Source organism: Panthera leo, chromosome D4 (genome assembly GCF_018350215.1).
Source record: "Panthera leo isolate Ple1 chromosome D4, P.leo_Ple1_pat1.1, whole genome shotgun sequence".
Classification (NCBI taxonomy): Eukaryota; Metazoa; Chordata; class Mammalia; order Carnivora; family Felidae; genus Panthera; species Panthera leo.
In genome coordinates this window covers 71,438,810-71,459,789 of record NC_056691.1, presented here as the reverse complement: position 1 = coordinate 71,459,789, position 20,980 = coordinate 71,438,810, and the positions used below count along the sequence as shown (strand labels likewise).

General features: G+C 38.5%; 1 protein-coding gene across 1 annotated transcript in view; it reads left to right on the top strand.

Moving 5' to 3' along the window:
* The window catches only part of LPAR1 (lysophosphatidic acid receptor 1), a 358,989-nt gene that overhangs the window by 68,786 nt on the left and 269,223 nt on the right, over window positions 1-20,980 (top strand). The window lies entirely within an intron of this gene.

Genomic DNA, 20,980 nt, shown 5'->3' with positions numbered 1-20,980 from the left:
TCTATCTATCTATCTATCTATCTATCTATCTTCCATCCCTATATATACATATGCTCTCTTAGAAACTTTTGAATATACAATACAGTATTAACTTTAGTCATCTCTCTGTAACTATGGGTGCAGTTTATTGTTGCTGCTGCTGCTTGTTTTAAATACATATATGGTATTTTATGTGTTATTCCAATTCATTGTAATGATCACTTATTGTTTGTACAATTGTGAAAAACTGTTCTGTGGTAAAACCTCACTCCCAAATTCTGCAGGGCAAAAATTCTACAAATAAGATAAGATGGCAAAAGATCGACTGTCAATGTCTTTTTACAGCATATATGGCAAGTAGGCTAATTTTCTTAATACATGAAGAGCTTTTAAATAAATCAACAAAAAAGTTGAAAACCCTAATATAATTTGGGTGAAGAACATGAATCAGCAGTTTATGGAAAAAAATACAAATGGCATATATGTGAAAAGATGCTCATTTCTTTTAGTTAAAGAAATGAATTTAGATTCAGAGTGCTTTTTTTCACTTATCAGATTGGCAAAGAGGAAGAAATTTGAAAATGTTAAACATATTTGAAATTGTAGGAAAATAGAAATGCTTTACGGGCATATAAAAATGGTGTGAATTTTTAGCAGTCAATTTTGCAATATTTTAAAACATTTCAATGCAAATTTTGGCCCATCATTTTCACTTCTAGGATTTTATCTTATACAAATAACTGGTGAATATAAAAAGATGGCATAAGGGTGTTCATGGTGACATTTTGCGTATCGATGTGTCAGCTAAACAAATAACCAAACTGTAAACTACCTGCATAGCCTGTATATCTCTCATTGTAGTACTGTTCAAATTATGTATATTCATAAAGTGAAATTTTATATAGCAACTAGAAAATGGACTGATCTCTATGTACTCATTTGAAAAGAAATTCCTGTTATGTTGATGACTGAGAAAAGGAAGATCAGACTTGCTTTTCATGCTTTAAAAATTTTTTTTAATTTTTTTTTATTTTTTGGGAGACTGCAGGCAGGGGAGGGGCAGAGAGAGGGGAACAGAGGATCTGAAGCAGACTCTGCACTAACAGTGGTGAGCTGGATGTGGGGCTTGAATTCATGAACCCCGAGATCATGACCTGAGCTGAAGTTTGACGCTCAACCAACTGAGCCACGCAGGTGCCCCAAGATTTGTTTTTTATGCTTTTATGCACTTATGTCATATGTATGCAATCAAGTAGAAAAAAAATGTGATTGCTTATGCAGAGACAACTTCTGGAAGAATATATAAGAAATTGTTGAAGGGGTTCAACTGTATGGTGATGGACGGGAACTAGATTTGTGGCGGATCACTTTGAAGTGTGTACAGATGTTGACTTGTAAAGCTGTGTGCCTGAAAATTACAAAATTAAAAAAAATTGTTGACAGTGATTATTTTCTGGGAATTAGATTGAAGTAAGCAAAAGAGAGGGGAGGAGTTTACTTTTTACTCACTTTATGTACCTTTGGAATTCTTCCTCCCCAGTATTTTATTATGAAAAAAATTACATTTTCAAAGTTTGTTTATTTTGAGAGAGAGAAAGAGAGAGAGCATGAGCAGGGGAAGGGCAGAGAGAAAGGAGAGAGAGAATCCTAAGCAGGTTTGGCACTGCCAGTGCAGAGCCTGATGTGGAGCTCGAACCCACAAACTGTGGGAACATGACCTGAGCCGAAACCAAGAATCAATCACTTAACTGACTGAGCCACTCAGGTGCTCCTGGAAAAATTTTAAAGTACAGAAAGTTTAAAGAACTATTCAGTGGACACCAATAAATTCTCCACCTAGGTGCTATGATGGTTTGTTATAATTGCTGTATCACTTAATTACAAAACAAGGATGATGAATTATTTTTACAATTTAGTAGGAAGTCAGAGTTTAAGCAAGAAGAGTACGTTAGAATAACGAAATAGAAAATCAAAGAAGTACATAAATCTATTGAAAGAGAAGACTAAATAGGATGATGTGACAAATATAAGCAGCTGTTAGGAGTACAAAGTTCAATGGAACAATTCTATGCAAGAGCAAAAGACATAGAGGCTCTGAAACAGGAGGAAACGGTTTCCTGCCTGCAGTTCTTCAGGTCTGAGGTCAAGGGAGAGTGGTCCCAGAGCTGAGAAACTCCAGGGAACAGGTAGCTTTCCGTCTCACATGAAAGGCCCTTTACGTGTGCCATGGTGATGGTCTTCAGACCCCTGAAGCTCTTCTCACACTTCAGCTAATATTAATCACCAGGGAAACTTGCTGACACATATTTGACCCTCACAAGCTCTATCTCTGTCCTTGTGTGGAAATGAAAGGTCTCACAAAAGAGCTGTAACCAGTTAAGATCCGAGGGAGGCCTAGAGAGGAGAGTTTTGTTCTAAATTTCCTAGTTTCAACACTGAACCACATCTCTGTGTGTAAACATTGATTCAGTAGTAAAGAGTTGGGGTTCCCAAATCTGAACTCGTAACAAGCACCCTGGGTAACTTGATTGCAGGTAGGTGCTGCAGAGTATTGTCCTTCTCGAAGGATGTGGGGTTTTTTTTTTAGCCCCCATGAAGATCCAGCTGCTCCAAGACCCTGCAGCATCCCTTTGCCAGGAATGCCTGTTTTCTTAAACAGCTCTTATTCATTTTCTAAATGATCTTAATTACTGAGTTCCTAAGGGAGTGAATCATAAAGAGCTTTATCTCTTGGTGCAGGTGAATGATCTCACCCACAGTGTTGTAAACCAGCTTGGACGGGGGTGGGGTCTAGAGAGAGGTGGTTATTATGATTTTTTAACTTTTAGTTCTTTGATTTAGCCCTGGTGCTGTGCCCCTCGGTGTAAACCTTCACTGGGGCATTTGATGCCATCTTCTCTAACCTCTGATTTATGGGAGGGGGGGTGAGGGGGTGGGTCTAACAGATTCATGTGTTTTAAATATTCACTTTTCCGAGGGCTAAAAGTCACCAAGTCCCTTTCCTGGTGTTTTTCCTTGGAAGCTTTTTCTTACTGCTATCACAGAGTATTCGAATTCTCATCAATTTTCTTGTGACTTTTGTGGAATGTGCTGGTAGAATTGCAGCTGTCACATTGCCTACTTAGAACAGGTTTCCCTCCCCTGAAGGATTAGTAGGGAGGCAAACTATTTGCAGTTGCCTCGACCCCACCTCTGACAGTTCTGTAACCCCATGAGAAAGAACAACCTCAGAGCTTCTCAGTCTTTCTGAGTGGCATGTTTCTCTTCCTTGTCTATTCTTGCCGTCTCTTTTTCCATTTTGGTTGGTCAATGTAAGTTAAAAAATTTGTTTCTATGGTGGCCCATCAGCTAAAAGAAAACATGCTGTCCCAAGTGATGAGTAACTTAATATTTATTTGTTTTTTTTAAATACAATGACCATTTCTTGAGCTCATCCTGTGCACCAGGCATTGTGCTAAATGCTGGAGACATGGGCGAAAAAGCAGACAGTGGCAGACAAGTCTCCCAAGAACCTTGACAAATCCAGGTTGAAAACACCCCATATAATGGGAACAGCCTGAGTAAAGGCCTGGGAGTAAGTCTGTAGCATGGAGGCTATTCAAATGTGGTTGGGATACAAAGTGCTTGGTGGGAAAGAAAAGATTTTTTGAAGACCTGGTATTACTGTCAAAAATCTGAACATTAATCAATAGGAAATTATTTCTTAATCAGTTTTTTTTTTTAAAATAAAGCTACAGAGGACATATCATTCTAACATAAAAATGCAGTAAGTAAAATAATGCTTCTATTTTCCTTTGTAATCAGTGAGGTGAGGGAAGTATGGCAAGAGCTGAGGAGGGTAGGGATGATGAAAGGAAAAGGGGAAGAAATTCATATTGACAGATGGTCCAACAGCAAGGATCAGCAAAGACAAAGCTACATAGAGAAGAAGGTAGATGGATGCATATCCTGAGGGCCTGGAATAGTGCCTGGTACATAGTAGGTGCTTATGAAATAGCTACTAAGTGAAAAACAGAATGAATGGCATGGGGAGAAAAAAATAAAAGGAAATAGGCAGATATTGCAAGGAAAATTTGACAGTACAGACAGAAACATCTATATTCCAAGGAAGCAGATTAGAAAGGGAGCTTGGGAGAAAGGACAGGGGGGACCCAAGGAGGCTCATAGATTAGGTGAGAGCTATTGAGCAAATGAGCCTTCACATACTCTGTGTCTTAGACATTGTGCTGGGTGAGGGCTGTAGGTCTGGGGAAAGTCACTCAATGCTTTTGAGTCTCATCTGTTAGAAAAAAAAGCATTGAAAGGAAATGGAATAGAATATAGTGTTGTAAAATGTTACAATCTGAGGCAGTTAGGTGGTGGGGATATGGGATTTTTGCTGTGCTATTCTCTGTATTTAAGTGTACTTTTAAACTTTTTCATAAAAAGATCTTAATAAATAATAGGAGGGCTAATGAACCGAGCATGGGCCCATCTCATTCCCTCCTCCCTGTAAAGTCACTGGAGTCACAGTAGTCAAGACATGGCCACAGACTGGATATGGGAGGGCAAATGGCAGAAAGTCACGTTTATTCTAACAGTTGGTGTTCTCATGACTAAGTGGGTGATTGTGTCTAATGGAATGACAGGTTTGGGAGGGAATCCAATAAATCCACTTGTCAGTAATTTTGGGGGAATGCTCAAGGAAATATTTGTAGACCAAAGGAAGTTCATTCCTTCTAGAGTTGGGGTTTCCACAAGGCACTGTGGGGAGGCTCACAGGCAGGGAGGCATGGAGGTGGGAAGCAGGGGTGGGGGGACTGGTTGGGAGGGATGAGAAGAGAGACTGGGGGCCTTGACTTACAATTTTTAATAGTGAAGAAGGAGGAACCTTGGGTGGAAGCCTAGATGGAGGGTGTGGCGAGGAGAACAGCTGAATTTGTTGAATTATCCAGCCACAGCGTCCCCGGTGGAATGTTGACTTGTTGGCCTCTGCAGAATTGTTGGCCTCCCAGGTGCTGGGCACAGTTGCTCAGAGCAGCTCCTGCGGGGAAGGTCAAAGGGTCAGGAAGGAAGGAGGTCAGAGGGGAGAGCTAGAGATACCAGGCTCTACAAAATGCACTTATTTTTCTTGGCATCTGACAGGTGGATTAGATGAAATCTAGCTGCGGGCCTAGCCCAGTCAGGCCACAGATTCCCTGAACTGTTCTCACCACCCAATAAGTTCCTACCTTTGTAAGGTATCTCTTCCTCACATTTTTTCTTTTTTGGTGGACATTCTATGTCAGTGTTTATTTGCTAAATGACAGTTTAAGGGAATAAGTGTAATAACCTATTTGACTAAAGTGGTTTTTGAAAGTGACAAATCAGTTTACTTAATAAAAGAAAATTTGATGTTATTATGAATTCCAGATATTTAACACTCTTTTTCTTGGGGCGGGGGAAGCCTAACTCATTAACTGAATTAGAGAAAGATTTTTTTGATGTCTGAGATTGAGGCAGATTTTTAATTTTGTCTGCATGAAGGAAGATTCCTAATGCAATGATTGGTTTAGAAAATCATAAAACCACTTTGTAACATGTTCATGACAAAAAACAAATACTATGTCACCATGGATTCCAAACAAAATTAATATCATGTCCCAAATAAGTACTGCTGTTTAGAACATCGTAGAGGGGGATGGGAGAACACAAGCTTAATTAATTATTTCCTTGGTTGGAAAACAAAATCTTTGAACAAAGAGAACATTATCTCTATAAGACACTAACATTTCTAAGATTCCACCCCCAGTAAGGCCAGCAAACAATAAAGGCAAGCCTCTAACTGGGTTTCGAATCACTCACATCTCACATAAACTTGGAAAATTACAACAGAGAGTAATTGAGAGATTGTGTCTAGATAGTTGGAGTCAAAAGACTGGTCTGCTCCCTTTTCTGTATTTTCCCCTTCAGAGCATACGAACCAGGGTTCCTGTCCTTTATTTCTCTGCATCCACCCAGTCATCAAATCCTACTTATTATGATACTTCCAATGTCAGCTGTACTCAAACTTAAAATGTAATGGAGTGAGGGCTTTCACCAGAAGGGCTAAAATTATTGACTTCCAGGCACTGTCACGCACACTATTTTGTCCTTCTGGCAGCGCTCTGGTAAGGCCCTGTTAACTGTTGTCCTCATCAAGGTTTCACGGATGGGGAAACTGGTTCTCAGATGTGGCTGCCCATTCGCATGGCTGGGGTAGGGGTGGGGCTTTTAAAACTGTCAGTGCTCAGGCTACCATCCACTTGGACCAATTAAATCAGACCCTCTGAAGGCAAGACCTAGGCTTCTATGATTTTTTAGACCTCCTTAGGTGATTACCAAATGCACCAAAGGTTAGACCTACCAACTGTTAGAGGAATTGATTAAGCAGCACAAGGTCACAGGGATGACTGAGTGAAGGAATAGGGGTTGGAATCCAGGTCTGTTAGATTTTAGAGGCTCATCTTAACCTCTCCCCTATATTGCCTCTCAAAGTATTTAGCACTTCTGGGCATGCACCGAATATTCTTGCGTCAGGGACATGTATAACAATATTCATGGCAGCCCTTTTGGTAACGGGTGGAATCTAGGAACAAACAGAAGTGTTCAACAACAGTAGAATGGGTAAACTGTGGTGTGTACTAAGACTGAATGTTTGTGTTCTCCCCCATCCCAAATTCATAAGTTGAAGTGTTAACTCCCAGTGTGATGGTGTCAGGAGGTGGGGTCCTCTGAGAAGTGATTAGGTCATGAGGGTGGAGCTCCCGTGAATACAATTAGTGTGTTTGTAAAAGAGACCCAAGAGAGCTTCATCATCCCTTCTGCCATGTGAGGACATCTTTATCAGACACCAGATCTTCTGGCACCTTGATCTTGGACTTAACTTCCCAAACTCCAGAACTGTGAGAACTTAAACTTCTGTTGTTTACAAGCCACCCAGTGTGTGGTATTCTGTTATAGCAAGCTGAATGGGCTAGCACAGTGTGTTAAGGGAATGGAATACGATACAGCAATAAAATAGAATTCCATCTTTTCACAAACATGAAACCATACAATTGTGTGTTTGGGTACATAATCATATTTGGAGAAATTTTCATAGAGAAGCAAAGCAAAGTTCATGAAGCAGAAATTGAGGGAAGGTGTTGGGTTATGGAAGGAGCACATAGAAAGCTTTGAATATAATGTTCTATTTCTTAAACTGGGTGGTGGGTAGGTATAAAGGTATTTTTGAAGTTTTTTATATTCTCTGTATGTTTTATAAACATTCCTTTGAGATCTGTTAATGTTTTAAATGATAAGAAAATAATAATTATTGTTTTTATGAAATACATTTTATTAATGCAATTCCAGAAATATAAAGTACTAAGCAAAAAACTAAAGACAAAAAAGAAAAAACCCCACCAAAGATGTCACCACCCAGAAACACATATTAAGTGATAATCATTTCACAGTATTTTTTATGCAAACATACAGAAAGGACAGATATGTAGACAAATGAATTAGGATTGCTTCAGTTATCTAGTGTGTGTAACAAACCACCTCTAGAGTTAGTGGCTGTGACAACAAAACCCAGTTATTTACTCATGATTCTGCAACAGAGCAGAGCTTGCTGGGATGCCAGTCTTCACTCCATGTGTTGGCTGGAGTTACTCGTGCAGTTGCATTCAGCTGGGAACGTGGGTGGGGTTGGAACATCTAAGATCACTTCCATGTTCAGAATCTCTGCCGGGATGGCTCAGGGCCTCCTGGCTAGGTTTCTCTTTTTCCATGGGTTCTCATTACCCCATGGACCCTGAGACGGAGAAAGCAGAGGCTACAGGTATTTTAAGATCTAGGTGTGTAAATCCCAGAACATCCCCCTCCCATGCATTCTGTTGCTCAAAGTAAGTCACAAGGCCAGCTCAAGCTCAAGGGAAAAGGGAACAGACTCTCCCTCTCAATGTGCAGAGAGACATGGGTCTATAGGGATGGAGGGAAAGTTGGAGGCTCTTAGGAAATGATCCACCACTGTGTCTGTAATAAGTAGGCTGCTTTTCATAGTCTGTTGGCAGAAAGCTGGGTTTTCATGATGTTTTGAACAACTTCATTCAGTAATTATTACTGAATATCTATTATGTGTCAGGGACTGTTTTAATCATCATAAGAGCAAAGAACCAAGAGACAAAAACTGTCTTCATGGAGCCTACATTTGAATGATTTAGGCAATCATTCAGACTATATGCTGTTTTATACTAGAAATCAATAAAATTTGGCTAAAGAAAGTTTGGTTAATTTAAATAAAAGAATAAGAACAAGTGATAGCTGCTGACCTTAGTGGTCTACCTGAGCTCTGATAGAACTAATAGAAAAAGTTTCCAGAAATAGAAATCTTCTTGGGATTCCATTCAAATGAATTCAGCAAATATCTATTGTATACAGAAATATTTCCTGGCTTCCCAGCATGGGAGACAATTTTGGAAGCATTTGATTTGATTCAGTTAAGGGTTTAATGGATATATATGTGAGGTGCCAAAGGACATACACAGGATTAAAACACAGGATACCTTCCCTCATGGTGGCAGCTATGTTGAATACTTGTTTTTTTGTTTATTTATTTTTTAATTTTAGAGAGAGAGCATGCATGAGCAGAGGAGGGGGTGAGAAACAGAGAGAGAGAGAGAGAGAGAGAATACTACCGTAGGGCTTGATCCCATGACCCTGGGATCATGACGTGAGCTGAAATCAAGAGTCAGATGCTTTCTTGGCTGAGCCACCCAGGTGCCCCCATGTTGAATACTTACGACTATATATCTAAGGTATAAGTACCACAAGTTGCTATCAATGTGGTGCTGAGATCTGATAGAAGCCAGTATGTCATTCATTTCTGGGAATCACTGAGTCTTCATGAAGGAGAGAGAATTTAAGCTGGTTCTTGAAGATTTTTGTAAAAATATTTTTTAATGTTTATTTTGGAGCGAGGCAGAGTGTGAGTAGGGATGGGGCAGAGAGAGAGGGAGATACAGAATCCGAAGCAGACTCCAGGTTTGGAGCTGTCGGCACAGAGCCCGATGTGGGGCTTGAACTCACAAACCACGAGATCATGACCTGAGCTGAAGTTGGACGCTTAACCAACTGAGCCACCCAGGTGCCCCTGGTTCTTGAAGACTGACAACATTTTCATGTGGGTGGATGCTAGCAGGCCTGTAGAAGGCCAGAATTATCTGATGTACCCTATTACCATCCGTTCACATGGTGAGTGCATCTTTCCTCTTTGTTTCTAGCTGAAGCAGGCTGGTGTGGGCATTAATGGTTCTTCAACGATTTCCATTTTCTACCTGAATTCCTTGTTTAAATGACCTGTTTACATTACTACTCTGGGTGACATCTATGCCTAGAGATGTCTGCTAGTTGAAAATGAACAAACAGTAGCTTGGTGTTTCTTATCTCTAATGGACGTTCTGCAAATCCCTTAGCTTTAGCATTTAATGTGCAATGGATTTCTTTAAAAAAAAAAATGAATAAAAGGAATAGAGAATGAAGGGCACACACATCCAGGTGCTGTGTGTAAACATCATGTTATTCTTATGTCAGGTGACTCTAAGCAGAGGATATGCAGTGCGAATGCAGTTGACATCACAGAACTGTGTGTGCCTCTCACTGACTTGGTAGCCTCTGTGAAAAATGGACTTGTGTTTGAGGTTGAACTTGTTAATCTCTGCTGTATTGAAATTTGTAAAACCATTTTCATTTGGATACTTCTTTATACAAAAGGCTAAAATGAGTCTAATTGCCCATGTAAATCATGTCTTCTCTTTTGGTGCACTGTGTTCTCAGAGTAATATTTGTATTATTATCATTAACATATTTCCCTTTTTCCCTTCTCCAACAGATATTCATTTATTCATTCATTAAACAAATAAAGATATATTAAGCAACTACTATATCCTAGCCACTGTTATATGGCCTTGGATTACATTTATCAAGAAAACAGACAATACTCTATTGGGACTTACATTCTAGCAAGTGGGGACATAAAATGAATAATAAGCTCAATAAACAAGGAAATTCATATAGTGTGTTAAAAGGGGGTAAGTGCTATGAAAAATATAAGGGCACAGGGCTAGGGATGAGTGTGTGGGTTACAACTGGAAGTAGATTTGTCTAGGTGGTCCTCATTTAGAAGTGTGTTAGCCTCTGGTCATCTTAGCGTGAGAGTCTTTGGGGAAAAGGCAGCCACCAGGCCCAAAGGGACTTTGTCCAGAATGTTCTCACAATAGGCGGATAGGTTAGTGTGAATGGAGCCCAGTGAGCAAAGCAGGGAGAATAGAAGGAGAGGAAGTGAGAGAATTAATAGGAACAGATGGCATGGGGATTTATAGGATTTTGTTAGGATTCCAGCTTTAACTCTTAGTGACATGTGGAGTTAAATGTGAAGTTCTTCAGGAGATGTGGCTCTCACTTTCTTTGTGATATCATTGCCATATATTTCACTTCTACTATTGTTGTTATTCTTTGTGCTTTAACCATCAGTTGACTTTTTTGGGGGGTAACTTTTGGATTCATGCTTGCACGATATATCTTTTCTTCATTCTTTTATTTTACTATTTTTATTTTTAAATTACTATTATTTTTTAATTTTTTTAATATGAAATTTATTGTCAAATTGGTTTCCATCTAACACCCAGTGCTCATCCCAACAAGTGCCCTCCTCCCTGCCCATCACCCACCTTCCCCCTCCTTCCCACCCTCCATCAACCCTTAGTTTGTTCTCAGTTTTTAAGAGTCTCTTATGGTTTGGCTCCCTCCCTCTCTAACTTTTTTTTTCCTTCCCCTCCCCCAGGGTCTTCTGTTAAGTTTCTCAGGATCCACATAAGAGTGAAAATATATGGTATCTGTCTTTCTCTGTATGACTTATTTCACTTAGTATAACACTCTCCAGTTCCATCCACGTTGCTACAAAAGGCCATATTTCATTCTATCTCATTGCTACATAGTATTCTATTGTGTATATAAACCACAATTTCTTTATCCATTTGTCAGTTGATGGATATTTAGGCTCTTTCCATAATTTGGCTATTGTTGAAAGTGCTGCTATAAACATTGGGGTACAAGTGCCCCTATGCATCAGCACTCCTGTATCCCTTGGGTAAATTACTAGCAGTGCTATTTCTGGGTCACAGGGTAGATCTATTTTTAATTTTTTGAAGAACCTCCACACTGTTTTCCAGAGTGGCTGCACCAGTTTGCATTCCCACCAACAGTACAGGAGGGTTCCTTTTCCTCCGCGTCTTTGCCCACACTTGTTGTTTCTTATGCTTTTGATTTTAGCCATTGAGACAGGTGTGAGGTGAGGTTTCATTGTGGTTTTGATTTGCATTTCCCTGATGATTAGTGATATTGAGTATCTTTTCATGTGTCTTTTGGCCATCTGTATGTATTCTTTGGAGAAATGTCTGTTCATGTCTTCTGCCCATTGTTTAATTAGATTATTTGGTTTTTTGGTGTTGAATTATTAAAGTTCTTTATATATCTTGGGTACTAATCTTTTACTGGATATGGCATTTGAAAATATCTTCTCCCATTCTGTAGGTTGTCTTTTAGTTTTGTTGATTGTTTCCTTTACTGTATCGAAGATTTCTACTTTGATGTATTCCCAATAGTTTATTTTTGCTTTTGTTTCCCTTGCCTCAGGAGACATGTCTAGAAAGATGTTGTTATGGCTGATGTCAGAGAAATTACTGCCTGTGCTCTCTTCTAGGATTTTTATGGCTTCAGGTTTCACATTTATGTCGTTAATCCATTTTGAGTTTATTTTTGTGTATAGTGTAAGAAAGTGGTCCAGTTTCATTCTTTTGCATGTAGCTGTCCAGTTTTGCCAACACCATTTGTTGAAGGGGCTGTCTTTTTCCCATGTTATTTTTTGCCTCCTTTCTTGAAGATTAATTGACTATATAATCATGCACTCTCTATTCCATTCTGTTGATCTATGTGTTTATTTTTGTGCCAGTACCAAACTGTTTTGATCGCTACAGCTTTGTAATATAACTTTAAATCTCGAATTGTGATACCTCCAGTTTTGCTTTTCTTTTTCAAGAATGCTTTGGCTGTTTGGGGTCTTTTGTGGTTCCATACATGTTTTAGGATTGTTTGTTCTAGTTCTGTGAAAAATGTTGATGGTATTTTGATAGGGATTGCATTAAATCTGTAGATTGCTTTGGGTGGTATGGATATTTTAGCATTTGTTCCCCTGATCCATGAGCAGGGAATGTCTTTCCAGTTGTTTGTGTCATCTTCAATTTCTTTGATCAATATTTTGTAGTTTTCAGAGTACAGGTCTTTTACCTCCTTGATTAAGTTTATTCCTAGGTATTTTATTATGTTCGGTGCAATTGTAAATGGGATTGCTTTCTTAATTTTTCTTTCTGCTGTTTCATTAGTAGCATATAGAATAGAAATGCAACAGATTTCTACACATTGATTCTGTATCCTACAACCTTGCTGAATTCCTTTATCAGTTTTAGTGGTTTTATAGTGGAGTCTTTAAGGTTTTCTATATAGTATCATGTCATCTGCAAATAGTGAAAGTTTTACTTCTTTATCAATTTGGATGCCTGTTATCCCTTTTTCTTGTCTGATTACTGTGGCTAGGACTTCCAGTACTATGCTGAATAAAAGTGGTGATAGTAGACATCCTTGTCTTGTTCTTGACCTTAGGAGAAAAGCTCTCAGTTTTTCTCTATTGAGGATGTTTTCTGTGGGTTTTGCATATAAAGCTTTTATTATGTTAAGGTATGTTCCCTCTAAACCTACTTTGTTGAGTGTATTTATCATGGATGGAATTTGTACTTTGTCAATTGCTTTTCTCTGCATTTATTGAAATGATCTTACGGTTTTATTCTTTCTCTTAATTGATGTTATGTATCAGGGTGATTGATTTGTGAATATTGAACCACCCTTGCATGCCTGGAATAAATCCTACTTGATCATGGTGGAAGATTTTTTTAAATGTATTGTTGGATTCATTTTGCTAATATTTTGTTGAGGATTTTTTTTCATCTATGTTCATCAAGATATTGGTCTGTAGTTTTCCTTTTTGTGATATAATTATCTGGTTTTGATACCTGACTTCTATGACTGGCTTCATAGAATGAATTTGAAAGTTTTCTTTCCTCTTCTATTTTATGGAAAAGTTTGAGAAGAATAGGTATTAATAGGTTTTTTAATGGTTTGGTAGAATTCACCTGTGAAGCCATCTAGTCCTGGACTTTTGTTTGTTGGGAGTTTTTTGATTACTGATTCAATTTCATTTCTGGTAAGGAGTCTGTTAAAAATTTCTTCCTGTTTCAGTTTGGTAGACTATATATTTCTAGGAATTTATGCATTTCCTCTAGGTTGTTCAATTTATTGCCATCCAATTTTGTCTTTTATAGTCATTTACTGCTTGTTCTCTTTTTTTTCTGGAGCAATTCTTTTTTTATTTATATTTCCTGACCTTGATTTTTTTTGAAGAGTAAAGACAATTATTTTCTAGAATGTTCTTCAATTTAGATTTGTCTGATGTTTCTTAAGGCAATATTCACATTACTTATTTAAAATAGAGTCAACTGGGGTGCTTGGGTGGCTCAGCTGGTTAAGTGTCTGACTCTTGATTTTGTTTCAGGTCATGATCTCACAGTTCATGGGTTCAAGTCCTGCATTGGGCTCTGTACTGTCAGTGCAAAGCCTGCTTGGGATTCTCTTCTCTCTCTTTCTGCTCCTCTCTACTCTCAAAAATAAATAAATAAACATTAAAAGATTAAAATAAAATAGAGGAAATTTGGAAACAACTTAAATTTGGCATTTTAGGGGTTCAATTAAACAAATTAGATATACCTATACTATGAGATAGTATGTAGTCATCAAAATGATAGTTATTGGTATTTAAATATTGACATGAAAAGTTGTTCTAAAGGTATTGAGTGCAAAAGGCAGTGCACAAAAGCAGTCTGTAAAGATGGTGCAATTTTTGTAAGCAAATTTATATTTATTAACATGGGCAGACTTGCACAGGAAATAGTGTAAAAGGAAATACACCAAGTTATTAATTCTAGGTGTTATTGTTTCTAAGTGATAACCCAGAGATTTTTTTCCCGCTTTTTTCCTTTCAAAGTTTTTTTCTTATTTTTCTGTAATTTTTCTGTAATTTTTTGTTATTTTTCTTATTGTTCATGAAATTTTAAAAAGGAGAAAGGTTTTGTTTTTCCTTTAAAACTAACAACCTTTTCAATTTTAAAATAGGAGTGCCTTTATTTTTCCAGGAAAAAAAAAAGAGAGAAAGAGTTAGATGAAGGGGCATTATGGTTTAATGGGAAATACAGTGAACTGAGATCAAGGCCTAATATTTCCATTTACTATTTATAAGATCTTGATCAGGAGCTTTATGATTTTTGGTTCTCAGTTTCCTCATCTTTAAAATGGTAATCATAGTATGAATTTCCTGTTTGCTTTGCAGAGTTGCTTTGAGGATCAAATGGGATAATGTGTTTCTGCTCTTTGTAATCTTTATAAACCAGTACCAATACCAATAAAAGGCATTCTTATTTTATTTTTCACAGAAAATATTCCAAGATCATTGCACGCCAGAGATGAATTTTCCCCAAAATTATTTACAGTAAAAAAAAAAAAACCTCATCAAACTACCAGGAATTTGAATGTCATCCTTAAAAGTTTCCAGTGTTACTAATCTTTTCATCTAGTGGAATAGAAAGAGCACTAAGAGGAATTAGCAGTTCAACCACTGTAACATTTATGGCTTATCTGTGTCTTTAGCTCGAATAATTTGGTTTTCCATTTCTGCTTCAGTTTTTTGTTTTTTTTTTTACTTATTGTATGATCAGTTATTTCTTAGCTCTGAAAGAATGTGGAAAGTTCTCCTTTCCTCTTTATGGAGTTCTGATGCGGCACATCCTAGGAAGTAGAAATAAGAAAAAGCTGTTAATGAACATGCAGTAAAACCCAGATGCTTCTGGAGTCTCAAGGTTTCTGACAACAGTACAACCCATTTCTGTGATGGGAATGCCTCACTATCTTTTGCTTTTACTGCTGCTTGGGACTGTAGAGCAACGGAAGTGGCAGGGACTAGGAGAGGCAGCAGCCATGGCTGAATGAGACAACCTCTGAGGAAGAGCTTTGGCTATAGGCAAGAGACTTCTGGAGCCATCCAGGAATTTTGCTGGAAACCCCAAGAGCTGGGTAAGAGGAGGTGTAAGGAAGCAGGAGTAAGACTCTATCAACTAGTCTTACAAGATAGCAGACCTAGAACATTGGTTTTGGTTCTGCCTATTTATCTAGATTCATAGGATGGTCTTAGGCTAGTGGTCTGTCATGCCACACAGTCATGTATATTTTCGTTGTGAATGTTAAATCAGTATTTAAGAAATAATTGTCATTCACATAATAGAGTTTGGAGGCCAAGTGGGCTTCTTATATACAAAATATGGATATTCATTATGTTGCACAGAGTTCATTGGGAAAGAATTCATGATGGCAATGCAAAAGAAACCATTTGCAAGCCCACAACACACAGGATCCAGAGGTCACTGATTTACTGTAATGTATGGTTCAGCTGTTTTTTTTTTCTTAAATGAAGGCTTAAAATGTGTCCCCAAAGCAATCTAAACAGTTTAGACATTATCATAAACCACTTTGTGAAACAATGTATTATAAAAATGAATTTTTTCCCTTAAAGACAAAGGCTGCTGAAAAATGAAATCTTTAAGGCTTCTTTTAAAGATCTTCATTTTTTTCTTGTAAATTTAATACTAAAGAAAGAAATAGATAATCAAGTAAAGCAATTAGGTCTATTTATTAAAAGCATGGCAGATTTATCTCCATCATAATCCAAGAGACTTTCAATGCTAATTGTCTTTTAATTACATAGGCCTTTGGTGTCTATCCTAATCCTGCAATGTTTTAGTAATATTGATGATTTCAGTGGTATATGGACTGAGTCTATACTCAACATGCAAATTTGGGAGATGAGTCAGGCTCAGTTCAAGTACATAATTTAGCTTTTTTTCCACATCTATTTTCCTTTGTGATTCTTCATAGTATTCTGATATCATGAGATAATTTTTGATGGAATTAAATGCAAACAGCTCAAATTGGCACAGTAATTGTACCCTACATAGTATTATGTGTGGAGTGATTAAATGGCAATGTCAGTGGCATACTTACCCCAGATATGATGAATGGGGTTACAAAAGAAGCATCGTAACATCTTTCAGGCACATAATGAGGAACCCAAAGGAGGATTTATATTATTTTTTCCATTGCCCCAAAGGGTGATCATTGGGTTAGAAAGGACAGAGTTGCCTATGATAAAAAGCTCTTGACAGGGTCAGTTCACAATAGAGACACAGGGAGCTGCAGCATCACGTAGCCTCATTTGGAAGTATGGGACAAATAACTATTTTTTTGTCTAAATATTTAAGAGGAATGTGCCAACTTGATGCTCTGTTAACCCCTTCAGTGGGTGGGATGGGCTGTGTAAAAGTCCTCAAAATTCCAGCTTCTAATCTCTGGAACCTGTAAATGTTAGATTATAGGGAAAAAGGACCTTTACATGTGTGATTAAGTTAAGGGTTTTGAGATGGAGAGATTATCTTGCATTACCTGGGTGGGCTCCAAATGCCTTGGCAAATGTCCTTATAAGAAAGAAGCAAAGGGAGACAAGACAGACACATATACAGAAGCGGAGGAAACAGTGTGACCACTGAGGCAGAGAGTATAGTGAAGGGGAGGAGGAGGATGAGGAAGAGATGTGATTTACTTTTGATTATTTAAATGGATTTCTATTTCTAGTCCTATCATGCCTGGCAGATAGAAAATCTATCTTTAGCTTTTGTGGGTTTGACTCCAACTCTCATGGGGTTCATGAGACCTCTGGGATTAGTGGGAGGCCCCTCTGCTCCTTAAGCACTGGGCCACTCAGGCCAGGACTAAGAGCCCCATATTTTCTGCATAGTCTCTTCCAACCAGGAGTCCCCTGCTTAATTGCTATATTGGGGGAACCACATGGCTCTCTCTGATGCTTCTGGGCCCCACTTTGGAGGTAAGTCCCAGGCAGATCTCTTCCACTTCCTTCCCTCTTCACTCTATCCAAGAGAACATGATTCTGATATGGGCAGGCAGCAAGGAGAACCCCATGCTCTTCTTCCTGCTATTCCCAAACATTGATTTATGAACCTAATCTTTTTTTAAGTTTATTTATTTTTTAGAGAGAGAGTGCACAAAAGTGGGGAAGGAGCAGAGAGAGAGGGGGAGAGAGAATCCTAAGTAGGCTCTGCGCTGTCAGCATGGAGCCTGACACAGGGTTCAAACTCATAAACCAACTGTGAGACCATGCCCTGAGCCAAAATCAAGAGTCGACACTTAACCAACTGAGCCACCCAAGTGCCCCTATGAACCTAATCTTTTAAGTTCTCTTTTTACTTATTTTTTTTAACATTTATTTATTTTTAAGAGACAGAGCACAAGCTGCAGAGGGGTAGAGAGAGAGAGGGAGACACAGAATCTGAAGCAGGATCCTGGCTATGAGTTATCAGCACAGAGCCCAATGTAGGGCTTGAACCTACAAACAGTGAGATCATAAGGTGAAGTAGGACACTTAACTGACTGAGCCACCCAGGTGCCCCTTAAGTTCTCTCTTTAAATGCTTGAACTATTGGAGGACAAAAGCCAGAGCGAACCACATGGTTTCTCTGCATGCCAAAAAGAACATTATTTTTAAGGTGAAATGTGACAAACTGAAATAAACTCTTCCTTCCTTCCTTTTTTCCTACTTCAGTCAGTAATAATTCTATTTACTTAGCACAGTGCTTAGCAGGTGATATGGATTTAATAATTATATACTGAATACGATAAAGACCTTGCCAAAGGTTAACACTTGCCAACTACATGATTGAGCCAACTCAGATGTCTAGCCAGGTAAGTCTTTGGGTGACGGCAGCCTCAGCTGACATCTGAATGTAGTGGCATGAGAGACCCCCAAGGAGAGACTTAGCAAAGCCTGTCCCAAATTCCTGACCCTCAAAATTGTGAGCAAAATCAAATGATTGTAGTTTATACCACTAAACCATGGGACAATTTTTATACAGCAAGAGTGACTATAACAATCATGTGGCTTCATGCATTTTAAGGAAAAATAAAAGCAAAGGTTTCAAGTGTCATTACTCTGCTATGCAAATACCAAAGCAGGCAGTTCCCTTGCCAGAATTCAGTCTTACATTTCATACATTGCGCCCTATCCCATCTTCTCCCTTGGTCTCCCCCTCTAGCCCTGCACCATTGTCCCCAACTCTTAGCAAGTCAGGGTGGTTCAGGATTTTCCTAGACTTGTTCATTATTCCAGTAGTCTTCAGCTCTATAAATTCTACTGTGTGAGGAATTCTTGTCCAAATCTAGCAGGAAAAAGGAATATGTGTTTTGTTCAAAGCCACTGATTGGATTTTGAATTATTTTGATTCTCTCTGACATTCCAAGAACAAGATGCTTGTTTTTCCAAGATTCTTTCCTGCTGAATAACAGACTACAAATCACAACGGAACGGACTTTTGTTGTGAACGGGCCACGTGGGCTCAACATTGTTTTTCCCTTCTCCCTTTTTGATTTTGCTTATACTTACCTTCCTTAGGTTACCATGGAGGCAGGAGGAACATGTAAGAATTGAGATTTTTCTTGAGAAATGTATAGACTTGTCACCTCTTGCCTTCATTACACTGACTTAATACTGCTCTGGCCAAAATTTAAAGAAAATCTAATGCATGACATAGGGAAAGTTTTGCGGACCAATAACAGAGAGATTTCACAATTCAACAGCAATTTGAGGAGATGCAGTCCATCCTTTCTTCCTTTCTTTTTGTTATTTATTTATCAATACAAGAGAGTTTGTCATCTCTGGTATTTTTCTTGCCCTGGAAACAAGTCATTTTATTTTTTCTGGTTCATTTATTCATTCAGCAAACATTTATTGAGCACCTATAATGTGCTTCCCACTCTTCTAGCTATGGGAACCCATGGGTAAATAATATAAAGTCCCTGGCCTGATGGAGATTGCATAAATTAGATGGTATAAAGTGCTAAACAAAAGAATAAAATACAGTGAGAAGCAGAAGCATAGGTTTAGGGATGGAACAGAAGCTCTTTCTGTTTTATTTAGGTGTAGTGTTGTCTTTTTGATAAAGTAACATTTGAGCAACATCTGAAGGAAATTTTGTAGACAGAAAAATGCCCTCTCCAAAGATTTCTATGTCTGAATCTCTGAAACTTGTACATATGTTATCTTACATGTAAAGGGGATTTTCAGGTGTGATTAGGTTAATAACGACCTTGAGATGGGAAGATTAGGCCCACTGTAAGGGATTGTTACGAGAGGGGGGTGGGAGGTCAGTCAGAGAAGGAGATGCAACATGGGGAAGTAGAGTCAAGGAGATTTGAAGATTCTATGCTGCTGGCTTGAAGATGCAGGAAGGGGCTGTGAACCAAAGAAGCAAAGCTGCCTGTGCAGCTTCTAGAAGGTGAAAAAGGCATGCAAACAGATTCTGCTCTAGAACCTCCAGAAAGAGTACAGCTCTGCTGGCACCTGGGTCTTAGGATTTCTGACATCCAGAAGTATAAGGTAATAAATTTACAAGGGTTTAAACAATTTTTTTAGCTTATTTATTTTGAGAGGCAGAGAGAGGGGGAGAGGGAATCCCAAGCAGGTTTCCTACCATCAGCTCAGAACCCAACATGAGGCTTGGTATCATGAACTGAGAGATCATGACCTGAGCCAAAATCAAGAGTTGGATGCTTAACCAACTGAGCCACCCAGGCGCCCCTAAATTTATGAGGTTTTTAAGCCACTAAGCTGGTGGTAATTTGTTACAGCAGCAATAGGAAAGAATACGCAAAGGCAGAAGCAAGGTTTGCAGGTAAGTGGGAAAAGAAAACCCAAAGGAAAGCAAAGCAAGGGCTAAGGCATTGAGGTGGAAGCAGGGTGGGTTGAAGGACAGGAAGGAGTTCATGTGGTCAAGAGTTGGTGGGGAGGACATAAGCGTGGGGGAGATGAGGCCACAGAATTGCTGGGTTATATGGATTGGGACCTTCTCTGTGAGCTGGGAATACAATAAAATATAAAGCATTCATTACAACTAATACGATATTGCTCAGTTTATTTGCTCTTTGTTTTCCCTAATTGCCAAAGCTCTTGATTTTTATGTTATTGAATATGTTGAAATTTCTTTTAAAGATACCTCTATTGCTATATGCTTAGAACTTCCTTTCACACCTCAAGGTCAATTAACCAGTTGTAATATCTTCCAGTTTTTAATGGTTTCATATGTACATTGAGATGTGTATTTCATATGTACATCTTAAATCTGGCTTGTTAATTTTTATATCTAGTATTAAGTAGGGCTTTCAACTTTATTATTCTTAACTTTTTTTTCCTCAGTGGAGGCCAATATTCTTGCATAATATTTGTTAGATAATTATGTTCCCACTGATATGTGACACTTTATAGCATATTAAATTCTTACATATATTAAAATTTGTGTTCTCGCTATGTGTTCTGGTTTGTCTGTTCTGGACCAGGCCCTTCAGGCCTAAAACAAAGTGCATAGAAATATAGATTAGTAAATATTTTCTGAACAACTTGCAGAGGTCCGGAGGTAAGAAGGAATTTGACTCTTTGGGAAGCTAAAATCAATTGTTCATGTGGTTGGAACATAGGAGAAAAGAGGAGAGTAGACAGTTGGGAGGGGGCAGTGTCTGGAAATGGAGGCACATGCAGGATTTGTAAGTCAAGCTGAGTAATTTACACTTTATTACAAGGGCAATGGAAAAGTACTTATTAAAAGGTTTGTGGCAGAATGAGCAGACACTTTTCCAAAGACATCCAGATGGCCAACAGACACACGAAGAGATGCTCAGCATCACTCATCATCAGGGAAATACAAATCAAAACCATAATGAGATACCACCTCACACCTCTCACAATGGC